The sequence below is a fragment of the Odocoileus virginianus genome, chromosome 12, assembly GCF_023699985.2.
Source record: "Odocoileus virginianus isolate 20LAN1187 ecotype Illinois chromosome 12, Ovbor_1.2, whole genome shotgun sequence".
In the NCBI taxonomy this organism is placed as follows: Eukaryota; Metazoa; Chordata; class Mammalia; order Artiodactyla; family Cervidae; genus Odocoileus; species Odocoileus virginianus.
Window position 1 is genome coordinate 20,856,799 of NC_069685.1, and position 19,158 is coordinate 20,875,956.

The 19,158-nt window shown below is 36.0% G+C and overlaps 1 pseudogene; it reads right to left on the minus strand.

Moving 5' to 3' along the window:
* Window positions 1-14,506: 14,506 nt before the first annotated feature.
* On the minus strand, window positions 14,507-14,911 carry LOC110145458 (large ribosomal subunit protein mL52 pseudogene; annotated as a pseudogene).
* Between the last annotated feature and the right edge of the window lie 4,247 nt (window positions 14,912-19,158).

Consider the following 19,158-nt stretch of genomic DNA (forward strand, 5'->3'; position numbering starts at 1 on the left):
TATGCCAACTATATGTATGTATGTATATATATATGCAACATATATAAGTATGCATTTATTATATGTATAAACACACTGCTAAATTCTCACCATTTTGAACATAAAGAAACTTATTTCTGCATATATAGAGTGTGATACAAATCATGGTACATAGTTGGTGCCCAGCACATTAAAAAATTATGGCATTTAACTGTGGCAGGTATGCCAGTATTGTCAGAGACTATGCTCTTATTCAGTACACCTCCCTAGGACTTTAGTAGTTATTAACATCATTCTCTGCTTGAGCTACAGTCTGGAGTATGCTTAGCATCAGTTACTGCTGTTGCTCCCCAGTGGTCTCCTCTAGCACTAGAAGACAAGATCTTTACAGGCTCCTTTTTAAAAATGTGTCCTAAGAACCCAATGAATATATTTAAAATTTGAACAATATAAACAACAAAATATGTGGATTTTAAATTCCAATTAAAAAAAACCTCTTGGAAGTTTATAACTATACATAAAAATAATTGATCTAACTTTAATATTCCACATCTGACAATCATAGAATCTTAAAGCAGTATGGATTTTAGAGTAATTATTGCTAATTGCCTCATTTGTATAGATACAAAGCCAATAAGATTAAGTGAATTCCTTGAGGTAACATAGCTCATTAAAAGGTAATCTTTGACCCACATCTCTTGGCTCTTTGATGAATAATCTTTTAACATTAAGTCTTTTTTGTAGCTCCAAGTGATACATTGTTCTCATTTCATTTTCTATAATAGAATTGCACCCAAACATTTTTACTTCTCATAAATAAACTGAATTTGTGCAACAAATTATGTGGCACTGTGTAAAAATTACACTAAAGCCCATATTGAAAGTGAAAGTCACTCAGTTGGGTCTGACTCTTTGCGACCCATGGACTATACAACCCATGGAATTCTCCAGGCCAGAATACCAGAGTGGGTAGCCTTTCCCTTCTCCAGGGGATCTTCCCAACTCAGGATCGAACCCGGGTCTCCGGCATTGCAGGTGGATTCTTTACCAGCTGAGGTATCAAGGAAGCCTATGCTGGGTATCTATTAAATACAGTGTGATTGCATGCACTTCAGTTGTGTTATATTTGTTCCCATGTCATTCTATCACTCTTTTACCAAGAGATAGAAAGTTCTAAAGTTAAGTATAATTTAGCAAGAACCTGAGTATTTTTGTTACATAAACCATTATACTGGATCTGCTTTTCCCTTGTTGAACCTAAATAAGACTATTATTTTTCCCAGTGTAATACAATATTATAGCCTAGAGCTTCAACTAACTAGCCAACTAGCTAAAAGTGAAAGTTGCTCTTTCATGTCTGACCCTTTGAGACCCCACGGACTGTTGCCTGCCAGGCTCCTCTGTCCATGGAATTCTCTAGGCCAGAATACTGAAGTGGGTAGCTTATTCCCTTCTCCAGGGAATTTTCCTAACCCAGGGATTGAACCCAGGTATCCCACATTGCAGGTGGATTCTTTACCATCTGAGCCACCAAGGAAGCCCAAGAATACTGGAGTGGAGTATTCGTCCTCCAGCAGATCTTCCCAACCTGGGAATTGAACTAGAGGTTCCTACACTGCAGGCAGATTCTTTACTAGCTAAGCTACCAGGAAAGCCCAAACTAACTAAATAATGAAATAGTGTGTCAAATGTGATGTGTAAGTTTACCTTAAACTGATTCATTGTAGCAAAACTTCTTCTGAGGTCTGAGAATAAATAAAAATGGAAAAATAAAAATAAATTGCAATCACAGGTATATTAGCTTGACAGTGCTGCCGTAACAAAATACCACAGTCTGAGTGGCTTAAAAAGTACACATTTCTTTTCTCACAGTTCTGACTGCTAAAAAACTGATATCAAGGCGTCAGCACCTTTGATTTTCCCTGAGACTCCCTCTCCTTGGCTTGTAGATGAGATCCTTCTTGCTGTGTCCTCATTTGGCCTTATACCCTGGTATGCATTTCTGTGTGTCCTGATTTCCTCTTCTTATAGGGACTGAAGTCATATTGAATAAGACCCACCTTAAGAGTCTCATTTTAGCTTAATTACTTTTTTAAAAGTCCTGTCTTCATATACAGCCACATTCTAAGTTACTGGAGCTTAGGGTTTCAACATATGGATTTTGGGGACACAATTGAGTTCATAGCAATCAGTAAGACTGTTTTTATATGTATGAGAAAATACATATCTTGGATAGTAAAAATAAAAGGTACAATGTTATCTAATTTAGCCAGGTTATTTTAAATATGTTTTATTTTTTAAAATTATTTAAAAAAATCAGGTATGTATAGAAATAAGAAAGACAATCCAGATATAAAAGGCTTATAACATTGACCCATTTTCTACAACTTTTAACTTGAAAATGCTGATGTGTCATTAATTACATTCAGCTCACTGACAGAAATGTAAAGGCTGTAGAAAATGATAAGGGCTTTGGAATTTCCACCACTACTTGTGATATAAATTAAACTGTTAAGCGAGGAAGCATTTCAACATTGCATTTTTTCAAACAAACAAAGGAAGGAACTGATGAATATTTTTCTTACCTCTGATATTGTCAGAGAACAAATAAATGACCCAGAAACTGGAAAAAAGAAGTCACTGAATAACTTTTATCATATTTCTTTTCACACATTTTTCATATGGCATTGCTGTGATACATTTGTTGCCTGTTACATTGCTTGACCTAACCTGGATCATAATGCATAAGGATGTTAGTATTTCAAAAGCACTTTGTCATTTCAGATAATATATTAGAAAAGAAGGATCATTTTTAAAGGAAGGTCAGCTTTTGATATGTTTCAGCAGTAGTCCTGTATTTATTTAATCAATAGCCTGAACATTATTAAAATGAGTTCATACTTGAATGCTTCATGTTTCTCCCAGTGTTGTGGTTATTAATAAACATAAAATATAGAGTTTTAGTTGAAAAATAGTTGCTCATTTTCTGATAAATATGAAAATGTGGTTACCATTTAATATTTTTAAATCTGTATAATTTTATTAAATAGAAAAATGTATAATTGCAGATTGTATTATATATTTATTAGCCTATAACTTAAATTTCAGTGAAATCACTTCTCCATATCTTTCTAAATGTTTATTAGATTATCAATTTTAAAAGCTGCATTAATCATTAGATTCTGTAGGAAAGTCATAGTAACATTATCTTTATAAAAACCTATCCCCTAAACATTTTAATGGAGCTCATATGGCTTTACCAATTCTCATATAAGTGAAGTAAAAAATTACTATTTTCCCATATTAATAAATATTTTGATGAAACTGTGTACTCAATTATAAATAGTCAACAAGAATAAGAATTCTTTTGGGGAAAACAACTGTCATCTCCACTGTCTTAGTTGATTGTTCTAATATGTTGTAAGAAAAACTTCCAATATTTTGTAGGAATTTAGGTTTGTCATTTTGGAAGTGCAACTATACATACAACTTTGCATTTTTAAAAAATGCTGGATAATAAAGTTTTCACATTATATTTTATCCTGTCATAATTTGGAAGGTTTGTTTTTTGTCAAATTATTCATTTGTCTATATACTTTACTTTAAAGTAACAAGGTGATCTTGTTAAATAAGCAGACAAAGCTGATCTCATAATGTTAAGACCATATTCCCCACACAAAAAGTGCATTGTTTACAGGCTAGTCATTTTTGGAACTTTATGCTGCTACTATCTGAATCTTAAATCTAATGCCAATTTGTGATTCATAATAAATATTTTGTTATCCTCCTCATCAATAACTCATTATATAGCAAGAGAATACTAACAGTCATACACACAAATAGCTAACATCTTTTTGTTACCAATATTATTTTAGAAGAAAACTTCTTATCACATACATTCAAATAAAGGCAACTATCTGTATGTAAATGAAATCTCACTTTTTTTTCTCCCCTCTGTCTTGTGCTCGTTACCTTTTGTATCCTTTTTCAGATTTTATTTTTAGTTATTTCCCCAATTTCAATTTGTTTTCCCTCACAGACTCTGTTTCCCTCAGAGAAAATATGTTATCTTGGCATATTTCCCCTGTGTTTCTCTGGCAGGTCTTCTTGCTGTTTCGTTTAGGGAAGCTAGTTTTTCCTCTGGGCTCCTACTTCCTCATTACACTTTGTCAAGATGTTCTTTACTCTTTCTTTCCTTCTCTCTCAGGAGAGATTGCTTTTTAACCTATTTTCCTTTGTTTAACTCTTAACAACTGTGAGCCAAATGTTTTTAGCCAATTTAAGTACACAAATAAGAACATCACCTTTGGGATCATAGACAGTGGAGTTTCAGTAGTCCCCTCCAACATGTGACACAGTGCTTCTTGTCACCTTGGAGAATTTTCTGTCAGTTTGAGATGAGGTAATGCTCCCTTGTCCTTCCCACCACATTCTAGTCTCTCCCTGAGAGAACCAACAACCATAATCTTGCATTTGTTTTTGTGCATATGTGTGTCTGTGTGTCTATATAAAATGTACACATTTCTTGAGGATAGAAATTAAATCCCAGAGGCAATACTATCCAACGCACAAATAGAGAAGGTATTCACATCATTAAGCAAAGGTGTTATAATTTGAGTCTATCACTTGAGAATGCTAACAAGGTTCATACAGGAGCAAAGAAACAGTTTCTATTAGAATGTTCTCTAAATGGGGTTCTTTTAATTGCAAGCAACATTTCCAACCTCAATCATTTTCAGCAAAATCATATAGTGAGTTCACATCTATGGAAAAATGAAACCCAACTTGGAAGTTTGTTAGAAACCAAACAGCTTCACAGAATTAGAAAGCAAGAGTATAAGAACCTGACTTATAAAGCGTAATTTGGTCCAATATTGAAACTCTCATTCTCCACAATCTATCTGACGTCTGCACAGGTCATGGAGAGGAGTTAAATGAACTTATGAAAAGATTCACTTCCTCTCCACCTTGATTGTGACACAATCTTTGTAATCCCTACAGTAGCACAGTACCTTCTGTCGGGGGAGTGTGTAACTTCCCCAGGTCTGTCTTGCCACAGCAAAAATTTGAAGTGACAGATGGACAGGTGTTACAGCTCTGTGTTACAACTCAGTTTTATTTGGCAAGCAAAGGAAAATACATCCTCGAGGTGTGAGGGTGGGCCAAGCCAAAAGAAGAGAAGAGAAGCCTGCACCCCCGCTCAATTTGGCTCCTCCTTTTTTTTTTTTTTCCATGCTGCTTTTTTTTTTTCCCCCATTTATTTTTATTAGTTGGAGGCTAATTATTTTACAGCATTGTAGTGGTTTTTGTCATACATTGACATGAATCAGCCATGTATATGCAAAACAGAAAAAGAGACACAGATGTACAGAACAGAATTTGGACTCTGTGGGAGAAGGCAAGGGTGGAATGTTTCGAGAGAACAGCATCGAAACGTATATTATCTAGGGTGAAACAGATCACCAGCCCAGGCTGGATGCATGAGACAAGTGCTCGGGCCTGGTGCACTGGGAAGACCCAGAGGAATCGGGTGGAGAGGGAGGTGGGAGGGGCGATCGGGATGGGGAATACATGGCTCCTCTTTTTATATGTTTTTTCTCCTCCCCCTGAGCCTGCCCTGTGTAAATTGGGCTAGCCAGAAGGGCTGTTTGTTTTAACTGAGGTTCTCACTCTGGTCCTTGGACCTTCCTTTGTTCTCTTTTCGCAGGCTTTTCCCTTTTTTGTTCTTTAGACACCGCCATTCTGGACTCCTTTTTCCTATTCTAACTACCTAATACTTTGATTGCCTGTTTCAATGAACAGAGGCAGGTATGATGATTTCTAACTGGTCTTACTACAAATTATTTCCACTCAGTGGATCAGGGAACTCTGTCAGTTTCTAGGTATATTTATTTTAACTATGCCTTACAAAACCGAGAAATAACCACAGATTACATTCAGGGGCTCAAGTAAGCTAGACCCAAATCAGACTTTTTGACTGCCTGACTTCAATAAGTCTCTTCTCTAACTCAAAGACTACAGTGACATTTGGGCTCTCAGTTTAGAGCCAGCATCAGGTATCCACAAATATTCTGATTATTTTCCCTTTCCCAGTACACAACTCCCCTGGAAAATTACGTCAGATCCCTCAGGGAAAGGTTGAGAAAGGATTTATAAATTTTTGTCTGTATAGCAGAGTACTACCTCAAGAGGACTAGGCTTCCTCTTCATTCAAGAATCTCTGTGCTGAGAATTGCCTTAAATCTGGGACTGTTTTGAGACACTGTGAATTACGTTGAATTGATTTAGTTATACTTCTGTTCAACAGATCTAGAGCTTTTCCACTTATATAAATCAAGAAAAGCTCAGTAAGATGCCCATCTGTTTCAATTCTAGGGACATCATGATCTGTTGGCTAATATCCACTTCTGTAGGTCAAATTATTTATGGCTACTGCTTGCACATACTTACCATTAAAGAAATCACAACTACTTAATCTCAATTAAGTACTGCTTCTTGGCCCTTGTCATCCTGGTGCTGATCCCGAATTGAATTCAAGAAATAAGATAATTCAATGACAGAATTTTTCACTATGATTTCTGGCCAACAGGCAAGAACTGATTCGGAGTTTTAAGAATGTAGGGACTCACCTTACAAGTGTATTTACCAAAGTATTGATGAAGCAGTAGTGTCTCTATTTTTCCAAGACATGGTTTGGAGATGTCTGATAAATCTAACATTCAAAGTCTATACTCTTCTGGATATTGTATACCAAGGAATTTCCAACACTTTAATTTCATTTAATACAGGTTTCCTTTGAGTCTAGGTTTCACTCAAATTTCCAGCATGTTAAAGTCATTACTATTCAACTGGCTAACATAGCAAACATAAAATGCCTTGTCTCTCTGTCAATAACTGCAGCTTGATAGAACACTGTATTTCTTTCATCCTAATACAACACTCTTAGGATCCATCCCAAATCATTTGTTCCACATTTCTGTTGCTGTCACTTAACATAATCTTGTCATTTTTGGAGTGTGTTGAGCACTTTCATGGGTCACACTTTACCTTTCCCTCTGGAACATGGTGGTATTTGATTCTGTTCTTTGTCTGGAGGCAGTAAGAAGCTATAGGAATGGATCCTGCAGATGATCAGAGGTCTCCTACAGACAACTGCCCCAGGGAAGGCAATTAAATATTTTTTCAAACAAAGAGGAGCTGCATTCCTCAAAGAATCAAAAAGAATTTGGGAGTTCAGTGTCTCCAGCTTTAGGAGATTCTACCCATATGCCCCCATTCCGATTTTCAAGGTCTCATTATGTCTCAATAAATGCCCTGTCTTTATAATAATAGACTCTATGAAGTTATGAATTTTATTTGTGTTGTAATTCCGCCCCTCACAGGATTAGAGTCTGGGTTTGCAGAATGACCAGCCCTGGAGCCACAGGAAGTAATGGTTATTTGGCAGAATCATAGATGCTTTCTTGTTCTTTACTCAAGCCTTTAATCTTGAAGTTTGAAGCACTGAGCTTCTAATTTTCTTTCTCTAAGTTCTTAAGGGCACTTAGAAACAATTACTTGTATTTTTTAAATTTTTAACTAAAGTATTTTATGAGAGTGACTGTTTGCTTATCCAGTCTTACTTTAAATAATTTAAATATTTAAATAACTTGTGTATAAATTAAAAGTTACATATCATTACTAGTTCTTTCCTCTAACTGTATCTGTTGTATAATCATCTTGCTTCACAATTGGAACATTACTTGAGCACAATATCAACATATTTTATGTGATTTTGAATTTTTTAAAAATTCAGGATGAATAAACAAATGGAAAAAGTTCATCTCCAATATGGCTTCCCAGGTGGTGCTAGTGGTAAAGAACCCACTTGTCACTGCAGGAGATGTGAGAGATGCAGGTTCTATCCCTGGGTTGGGAAGATCCCCTGGAGGAGGGCATGACAACCCACTCCACTATTCTTGCCTGGAGAATCCCAGGACAGAGGAGCCTGTCAGGCTACAGACCATAGGGTCACAAAGAGTCAGACATGACTGAAGTGACTTATCATGCATGCATTCTCCAATTAGTCTGTGCCAGGCAGAGAAAACCTCATTGGTAAGGAGGATATCCTACCAAAATGGTAAAAAATAAACAAAATTATGAGCTCTCAGTTCTATTTTCCACATATTTTACATTTAGATCTTTTGACTAATATTTCAAGGTTTGAAAATAAAATAAACTGCTCAAAAATTATGATTTGATACCTAAGCATGAAGGATTTGGCACTTGACAACCTAGCTCCACCTCATCAGTGGATTTCATAGAATTATAAACCCTGAACTATTTTTCCATGGTGATCATGATAATTAGAGAGCTTCCAAAACGAACAGCACAGTGAGAGGAATTTCACAATTATTTCCGGACAACATAATGAACTCAGGCAACTCATATATACCTAGATGGTAATGTGCATGTGTGTGTGTATGTACCCAGTTGAGTCCACCTCTTTGAGACCCCATGGACTGTAGCCCACCAGGCTCCTCTGTTCATGGAGTTTATTTATTTATTTATTTATTTTAATTTTTTTAATTTTTTTCCATTTATTTTTATTAGTTGGAGGCTAATTACTTTACATCATTACAGTAGTTTTTGTCATACATTGAAATGAATTAGCCATGGATTTACAGGTATTCCCCATCCCAGTCCCCCCTCCCACCTCCCTCTCCACTCGATCCCTCTGGGTCTTCCCAGTGCACCAGCCCTGAGCACTTGTCTCATGTATCCAACCTGGGCTGGTGATCTGTTTCACCCTAGATAATATACATGTTTCAATTCTGTTCTGTTGAAACATCCCACCCTCGCCTTCTCCCAGAGTCCACAAGTCTGTTCTATACAACTGAGTCTCTTTTTCTGTTTTGCATATAGGGTTATCGTTACCATCTTTCTAAAGTCCATATATATGTGTTAGTATACTGTAATGGTCTTTATCTTTCTGGCTTACTTCGCTCTGTATAATGGGCTCCAGTTTCATCCATCTCATTAGAACTGATTCAAATGAATCCTTTCTAATGGCTGAGTAATATTCCATGGTGTATATGTACCACAGCTTCCTCATCCATTCATCTGCTGATGGGCATCTGGGTTGCTTCCATGTCCTGGCTATTATAAACAGTGCTGCGATGAACATTGGGGTGCACGTGTCTCTTTCAGATCTGGTTTCCTTGGTGTGTATGCCCAGAAGTGGGATTGCTGGGTCATATGGCAGTTCTATTTCCAGCTTTTTAAGAAATCTCCACACTGTTTTCCGTAGTGGCTGTACTAATTTGCATTCCCACCAACAGTGTAAGAGGGTTCCCTTTTCTCCACACCCTCTCCAGCATTTATTGCTTGTAGACTTTTGGATAGCAGCCATCCTGACTGGCGTATAATGGTACCTCATTGTGGTTTTGATTTGCATTTCTCTGATAATGAGTGATGTTGAGCATCTTTTCATGTGTTTGTTAGCCATCTGTATGTCTTCCTTGGAGAAATGTCTGTTGAGTTCTTTGGCCCATTTTTTGATTGGGTCCTTTATTTTACTGGAGTTGAGCTGGAGGAGTTGCTTGTATATTTTTGAGATTAATCCTTTGTCTGTTGCTTCGTTTGCTATTATTTTCTCCCAATCTGAGGGCTGTCTTTTCACCTTGCTTATAGTTTCCTTTGTTGTGCAAAAGCGTTTAAGTTTCATTAGGTCCCATTTGTTTATTTTTGCTTTTATTTCTAAAATTCTGGGATGTGGGTCATAGAGGATCCTGCTGTGATTTATGTCGGAGAGTGTTTTGCCTATGTTCTCCTCTAGGAGTTTGATAGTTTCTGGTCTTACATTTAGATCTTTAATCCATTTTGAGTTTATTTTTGTGTATGGTGTTAGAAAGTGTTCTAGTTTCATTCTTTTACAGGTGGTTGACCAGTTTTCCCAGCACCACTTGTTAAAGAGGTTATCTTTTTTCCATTGTATATCCTTGCCTCCTTTGTCGAAGATAAGGTGACCATAGGTTCGTGGATTTATCTCTGGGCTTTCTATTCTGTTCCATTGATCTATATTTCTGTCTTTGCACCAGTACCATACTGTCTTGATGACTGCGGCTTTGTAGTAGAGTCTGAAGTCAGGCAGATTGATTCCTCCAGTTCCATTCTTTTTTCTCAGGATTACTTTGGATATTCTAGGTTTTTTGTAGTTCCATACAAATTGTGAAATTATTTGTTCTAGTTCTGTTGTTCATGGAGTTTAACAAGCAAGAATAATGGAGTGGATAGCCATTTCCCCCTCCAGGGCATCCTTCTGACCCAAGGTTTGAACCTGTGTCTCCTGCATTGGCAGGAGAACCACTTGGGAAACCACCTTCCTACTTGCACAGATGGAAAAACTCAGTTTTAGATCCTTCTTCAGAGCATTGATTGCTAGTCAAAAGGCTGATAACTTCATCACAGTTGCTCCTCAGTGTTTCATACTCACAAACACATGGCTGGAGAGTGGTCTATGGATTAACTGACATGAAAATAACCTATTCAATAATCTGAAATCAGGCACATTAAGGTTTATTTATTTATTTATTTATTTTATTTTTGGCTGCACTGTGCAGCTTGTGGAATCTTAGTTCCCCGACCAGGGCTTGAACCCAGGCCCTTGTCAATGAGCATAGAGTCCTAACCACTGGACTGCCAAGGAGTTCCCCAAATTATTATTTAGAAGGCACCAGCTGAAAATATACTCTGAGTGTATTTTCTTTAATAATGTTTTTATAATATATCCAGTTGATCTTTGTATTACCTCATACCCCATTGGAGAATCTATATTGGAAGTTAAGCCTTGCTCAGCTTCTGCAGTTCAACTAATTAGTTATTAAAGTCAGTCACTGCTGCTTCCCACAATGTATCACCACATTTTTGAAGACTGTCCAAATGGCTAAATGTTTAATAAATTCTATGTTCAAGCACAGCACGCATAATTATATTAATACTACTTTGTCAAATGTGTCCTTCCCAAACCACAGAAAGTTTCAGCTTATTCTCACAGTCATTGCATTTCAGAACTTTAAAGACCATATTATCTACTGCTATTATGGGTCCAATTGTAACCCTTTTTAGTTAAAATAATTTTGACAAAAGGAACTATAACAGTCTTTAGTTACTTCTACAATCATATAAAAATTGTCAAGATGCACATTATTTTAATATTTAAGCTTTGCCTTCTGTTGTTTTAGTAATACAGCATGGTTTGCAGTTATTTTCAATGAACCCCTTGTTGGCTAAATTGAAAAGTGCAGCACACTTCCTAGGCTACAACAATGTAAAAAGACTGCAAAAAGGAAACATTAAAAATACTAGAAAGTGAATGGTTTCTGTGATCTAGCTCTGCTATCTGCAAGCTGTGAATATAGATTGTGTTATTTAACTATATAACCAGTAGGCATCTAACCCTTTGCTGCCATGTTAAAAAAAAAAAAAAAAATGCCGTTTAATGTGCATAGGTACAGCTGGAGGCATAAATTCATCTGTCATTTGAATTATGTTTACCTTCAAGCCTCAAAATCAAATAATCCAAGATGCCCCTATTATTGATATTTCCTCTCTTAAAATACTTCTTTGGTTTTTATTTCAGATACATATTTCTAAATACTTTAAAAATAGTCACACTTGCAAAAAGTCCTCTGAGAATTTTCTCAATGTGTATAGCATCCAGTACTTGTCAGTTGAAACTAGGACAAAATTGCATTGATTCTTGTTTGTTTTAAATTTTTATGCAAGCAATTGGATGTTACAGAATACTTTACATACAAATGAGTCCACTCCTAATAGAAACCAGAAATTCTGTCAATCAAAGGGTAGGGTGAAAGGGAAAGCTTTCAAATGTGTTGGTTACCCTCCACTGAATTATATAATAAGTGGTTGCAGAATGTGAGAGTAAGTAATAACAGACCTGAATGGAAGCCAGTGGTAGGTAACAGAGTTATTTGTGACATTATCAGTGAATGGCAGTCAACATATTGGATAATGTCATGAATAAAAAGTTGATGTAGACTTTATGTTATTCGTTTCCCAAGTCTCTCAAATAAGCTATATGCAGTCACATTAGAAAGTTACCTCATTGCATTGTTTAAAAAATAGTTTTTGAGAAAAAAATTTAAAGCAAGCTATTTAATTTTTCTTAAAACCACAACTAAATGTGAAGAAAAATTTGAAATGAATTCAAATATTTTCTTACCTTACTAAATATATATCATTATAGAAATATGACACATGAAAAGACAATAACCTTTTATTAAATTTAGTAGTATAAAATAAAAAGAAAATGGTGAAATTCACTTTTTAAAATAAGAATTGATGTTAATATATACTTAAATTATAAGTTAATGTTATAAAATTATTTCACTTAAATAGTTGAACTACATTTGTCATTAACTGAAAATAAAATTGTGAAGATTTTCAAGAAAAATTATTATACAAATCAAAAGCACTAAAATATAATATTAGAGAAATCAGTATATTCTTTTAATTTTAACCTAGAAAGAGGTTTCTGTGGAACACTGTGATTTAAAGAATAGCAGAGAAAATCCCAAACAAAGACCTGCTCATAAGCTCAAAGAAGGAGTAATAAAACCTGGTGAGCAAGTTGTCATGTATAACAAAATGGGGAGTTGTCAACTTAACATGTAATGGGGAGAAACCTGCTGATAAAAGCAGTTTTAGTGTCATTCAGTATGTTAGAGACATTCTTTTTTATTTGCTACATTTATTCCCTTGTTTCCATCAATATTCTTCTTTCATTATTTGCTAACTTCTAATTGACACAGCCCTGTTGTTTGCAGGATGAGTAAGAACTTGGTAAATAGAAAGTAAGCTTCCTATCTGAGATATTGTAGGACATGGAACCTCATCTCTCCAATCCCTGCCAAGAAAACTGTTTATGGTAGTCTAGATTGGGTTCTTCATTATGTTACTCTACAAAGCCTCATCCATTTAATTGCTTACTGTTAGAACTACTGATATATGGCAGTTAAAATTAAAATGCTTAAATGCTTGAATAAGGTTCATATTATTGTCAAACAGGGGAATGAAACATACTGCATTTCAACTCTAATTGAATTAGAGTAGGACAAGATACCACCATTAACAGTAAATCATGAAATCCAAAAGCATTCTGATAAATAAAATGGTAATAATATTCATGTTTATCCCATAAATTGATCTATGTAACCTCTTTTTTATTTCTTCAAAACACAGAATAGTCAAGTCTCTACTTAGCAAGATAAGAGGTTTGTGCCAAGGATACAGAATTGAATAAAACCCTATCCCAGTTCTTAATACAGCAATGTGTAACATAAAAAGCAGATATACTCAAAAAGATAGAATTCTTTGTAATAACTTTTATAAGACAATAGCATGGCTATAAATTAGATAAGAGGCGATGAACAAGAGGGAGTGATCAGCTCTGGGGCAGGTCTTGGGCAGTGATATTTGCAGAAAATGCTATTTAAAGGAGACATTTAAGATGAGTTTTGCAGGATAAATCTAAGCAACGTAGTCAAGGGAGATTGACTACACTGCTTAGAAGCAGCAAAGAATCTGAATTTGGGACTCTATACTACTTGGCTGTCGAAAGCCATTTCAGAATTTTAAATAATTTGGCAGTTTTCATCAGTACTGAATGCTAATCTCAGTTTCTATGTATTTTTACTCACACTGAATTCTGATGGCATAAGAACTTCATCATGTTAGAGAAGTCAAGTTATAAACCAAGAAATCCAAAGAAGGTTTATAACAACTTTTGAATTCTTTTACACTAAAATCTGATTCAATTAAGCTAAAAATAGTTGAAAATGGTTGTAGATATATATGGTCATGTATAAAGTTATTCATAACTTATTAAAATCAGAGCTATGTTGAAATAAATAGTTCTGTCCACAGTTGGTGGCAGGTAGTAAATGTTTGCTTTAGTGATAGATTCAGAGCTAGAAAAAAGAAGTCCTTGCTATCATGGGACTTAGAGTTACATTGGAAAAATTACAGAAATAGTCTGTTTTAATAGAAATTATTAAAATAATTTTATAAGTGCCACCTAGGAGAGCTCACTAGGCTTCCCTGTTCATCAGAAAATCTCAGAGATTGCTCAAACTCATGTGCATTGAATCAGTGATGCCATCCAACCATCTCATCCTCTATCGTCCCCTTCTCCTCCTGCCCTCAATCTTACCCAGCATCAGGGTCTTTTCCAATGAGTCAGTTCTTCACATCAGGTGGTCAGAGTGTTGGAGATTCAGCATCAGTCCTTCCAATGAATATTCAGGACTGATTTCCTTTAGGATTAACTGGCTTGATCTCCTTGCAGTCCAAGGGACTCTCAAGAGTCTTCTCCAACACCACAGTTCAAAACCATCAATTCTTTGGCACTCATCTTTCTAATTTTCCAAATATCATATCCATATGTGACTACTGGAAAAACCATAGCTTTGACTACATGGACCTTTGTCAGCAAAGTAATGTCTCTGCTCTTTATTTTATTTTATTTTATTTTTTTAAGGGAGACAGGAGTTGCTTTTTTATTGACTTGCTCTTGGGTTTTGTAGTAGAGCCCCTTTGGGTTTAAGAGCATTCTGCTGCTTCCTTTTTCTTCCTGCAACTTCTCCTGCTGTCTAAGCTGCCATGCCTGTAATCCAGCATCCATTTCCTGTGACAGCAGTACAACTCGTCTCGCAAACTTTTCCCTTTGGGCTTTTCTTCGAAGCTGGCCTTTCATTGAAGGAGCAGGGCGGCCACCTGCGTACAACCAGTCTGGGAGCTCCGTAAGGCGCCCATAGCCGGAGGGGTTGGCAGCAAGGCCCTGCCAGAGTCGCCACTGGCTGCCTGCCCAAGCCGCGGTGCCGCAGTGCAGTCTCTGGACACCTGTAGAGAGCAGTATACCCAAAGCAGCCATGCTGAGGTGCAGGCTGTCTCTGCTTTTTAATATGCTGTCTAGGTTGGTCATAACTTTTTCCCCAAGGACCAAGTGTCTTTTAATTTGATGGCTGCAGTCACCATCTGCAGTGATTTTGGAGCCCAGAAAAATAAAGTCAGCCACTGTTTCCACTGTTTTGCCATCTATTTGCCATGAAGTGATGGGACCAGATGCCATGATCTTAGTTTTTTGAATGTTGAGTTTTAAGCCAGCTTTCATTCTCTTTCACTTTCATCAAGAGGCTCTTTAGTTCCTCTTTGCTGTCTGCCATAAGGGTAGTGCCATCTGCATATCTGAGGTTATTGATATTTCCCCAGCAATCTTGATTCCAGCTTGTGCTTCATCCAGCCCAGCATTTCCTATGATGTACTCCGCATATAAATTAAATAAGCAGGGTGACAATATACAGCCTTGATATGCTCATTTCCCAATTTGGAACCAGTCCTTTGTTCCATGTCTGATTCTAACTTGCTTCTTGACCTTCATACAGATTACTCAAGAGGCAGGTAACGTGGTCTGGTATTCCCATTTCTTAAAGAATTTTCCGTAATTTGCTGCGATCCATGCAGTCAAAGGACTTAGCATAGTCAGTGAAGCTGAAGTTGATATTTTACTGGAACTTTCTTGCTGTTTTATGATCCAATGTATGTTGGAAACTTGACCTCTGGTTCCTGTCTGCCCTCTGTTGAACAAGAATAAGAGGCTTGTGGTAGCTTCCTGATGGGAGGGACTGGCTTGGTCTTGCTCTAATGGGTGGGGCCATGCTCAGTAAATCTTTAATACAAAATTTTCTGCTGATAGATGGGGCTGTATTCCCCTGAGGAATACATCATTTGCCTGAGGCCAAACCATGGTAGGAATAATTGTGACCTCCTTCAAAAGGACTTGTGCCAGCATGCCCTATGGTTCCCAGGATTGTTGTATTCAGATCCCCTGACCCTGCACCAGGCCACTGCCTCTGGAGACTCCTGGATACTCACAGGCAAGTCTGGCTCAGTCTCTTGTGGGTACACTGCTCCATTCTCTTGGGTCCTAATGTGTACAAGGTTTGTTTGTGCCCTCCAAGAGTGTGTTTCCCCAGTCCTGTGGAAGTACTGTAATCAAACCCTCTGGCTTTCAATCTTAGCACTTTTAAAATGTGTTGATTTCCTTTTCTATTATTAATTCTGTAAAATAAGCTTACCTCAGAAAGAATATAAACTTAGCCAGGCACTTTCAAATGTCTAGAAATCTGAATAATGCTTGGTATTTTTAATGGCAAGATAGAGCATTAGTATAGTCAGAGGCATCATCTATTCTTTGCTATACAGTTTATATTATTCTGTATTTGCTTTATAAAAAGTATTCTTTAGATAGATTAGAAATCTAAAGCTCATTAAGGACAATTTTATTAGACTACCTTTTATTTGTTACTTTGGGTTAAACTTCTCCTTTGTGTATTAAATGTTAAGATGGTCCACCGCTTAGCTGTTTTAATTTAGCCCCAGGTTATGTAATAATGTTTAAAAAGAAAATTATGGCATAATTTGCATTTCACACAATTATAGCCTAGATGTTTAAAAGTAAATAGCTTTTACTTTTAGACCTGAAAATTTTAAAGTCAAGTGCAGTGTAAATTGCAGGAAAGTGCAAAGGATAAGTCACTATTGATGGTAAAATATGCATGGATAAGAAAACTCTTCTGTCATTTTAAATTTTTTCATCCCCCAATGCCACTTAATTATTGCTTGGTATTATTTATGTAAAGTGAAATTTAATGTGATAGATATATAAAAGTTTTGTTAATACTTCCACCATGCAGTGCAAATCATAGAATAATAAAAGTATAAAATATAATTACCCTCATTACTAATTTAAAATAGTAAAATATTTTAAGATATTCTGTGTTCATTATCTGTATCTCTATAAAGTACCACCTTTCAATCTGTAATGGCCAAAAACAGTAATTTCTGTGAAATGAAATGAGTACTAAATTTGAGCATCAGTTGTAATATTGTATATATCTAATTTCTCTTGGATATTACTGGTCTGTATAACAAGTGAAGAAATCTGTGTTCCAAGAAAATAAGTATATTTACCTAAATATATTTAAGCAACACAAATTCATTTGACATGATTTCTCCTTTTTGTTTAACCCAGAGACAGTACTATTAACATATTAATCATCTGCTGTTTATGAGACTGATTTACCTGATAAGAGTAATTATATACCTACATGTGTTCAGAGTGTGTGTATGCACATGTGTTTCTTTATGTGTTTCTGAATGTACACAAGACTATTTAATAACTGTCTCAAAATCAAATGAGCATCAATAGCCCTTTCTAGGGAATGTAAACTGCATCCTATTCTACAATAATCATATGTTCATTTTGAAAGTACTCTGCTCTATCTAGAACAATGATCTACTGCCAAATAGAGTTAAATACAGTGATTACATCATTTTTTAAAAAAATTAACACTTTATCTTTAGAGCAGTTTTAGACTCATAGCAAAGTTACGTGGAAGTTACACAAATTTCACATATACTTTATGCCTCCACACATGCATAGTCTCCCCCATTACTGAAATTTACCCACCAGAATGATACATTTCTTATAATTGATGTGTCTACATTGGCTCATTATAATCACCCAAAGTCCATAGTTTATATTGAGGTTCACTCTTGGTGTTGCATATTCAGTGGATTTGGACAAATGTATAGTGACATGTACTCATCGTTGTGGTATGATGCAGAGTATTCACTCACCTAAGAATTTTCTAAGCTCCACTTCATTTCCCCACTGTGAACCCTGGCAACCACTGATCTATTGTTCTCACAGTTTTGATTTTTCTAGTATGTCACATAGTTGGAATCGTAGTGTATGTAGCCTTTTCAAATTGATCTGTTTACCCGGGAAACATACATGTAAGTGTCCACTGTGTCTCTTCACAAATTCATAACTTACTTCTCTTTAGTACCGAATAACATTTTCCATCATTAGAATGCTATTTATTCATTTACCTACTGAAGAATATCTTGGTTGCTTTCAAATTTAGGCCATTATAAATAATGCGGCTATAAATATCCATGAGCAATTTTTTTTGGTGGTTGTAAGTTTTGATTCATATGTAAACTCTAAGGAGTGCAGTACTGGAGCGTATGGCAAGAGTATGTTTAGACTTGTGAGAAACTGCTAAACTGGGTTCCAAAGTGGTTATGACATTTTTCATTCTCACCAGCAATGTATGAGAGTTCCTGTTGTTTCACATCCTCTCCAGCATTTGGTGTTATGAGTATTATAGGTTTTGACTTTTCTAATACATGTGTAGTGATATGCAAGTGTGACTTTAATTTGCAATTCTCTAATGAAATATGAAATGGAGCATCATTTCATCTGCTTATTTGTCATCTGAATGTCTTCTTTGGTGAGTTCTCTGTTAAGATCTTTGACCCATTTTTAATTAGGTTGTTTTCTTGCTGTTGAGTTTAAAGCATTTCTTGTACACTTTGGATAAACATCTTTTGTCAGATGTATCTTTTGCAAATATTTTCACCCAGATGTGTATTGCTTTCTAATTTTGTTAAGAGTATCTTTCATAGCAAACATTTTTAATTTTAATGGAGTCTAGTTTATCAATTCTTCCTTTTCATCTCAAGAGTCATTGCCATACCCAAGGTTACCTATGCTTTCTTCTGGAAGTTTTATAGTTTTGTGTTTTAATGAGGTCTGTGATCCACTTCAAGTTAATGTTAGTATAATGTCTTTGTGTAGACTTACTGTTTTGTTCCAGCAGCATTGTGGAAAAGATTATCCTTATTCCATAGTATTGATTTTATCCTTTGTTGATTCTATTTATATGAGTCAGTGTCTGGGTTCTGTATTCTATTCTATGGCTCTATTTGTCTATTATTTCAATTATACCACACTGTTGGGATTGCTATAGCCTTATCAGTTCACTTCAGTTGCTCAGTCATATCCAACTCTTTGTGACCCCATGGACTGCAGCACACTAGGTTTCTCTGTCCATCACCAACTCCCGAGCTTGTTCAAACTCAAGCCCATCGAGTTGGTAATGCCATCCAATCATCCTATCCTCTGTTGTCCCCTTCTCTTCCTGCCTTCAATCTTTCCCAGCATCAAGGTCTTTTTCAATGAGTTGGTCCTTTGCATCAAGTGACCAAAGTACTAGAGTTTCAGCTTCAGCATCAGTCCTTCCAATGAATATTCAGGACTGATTTCCTTTA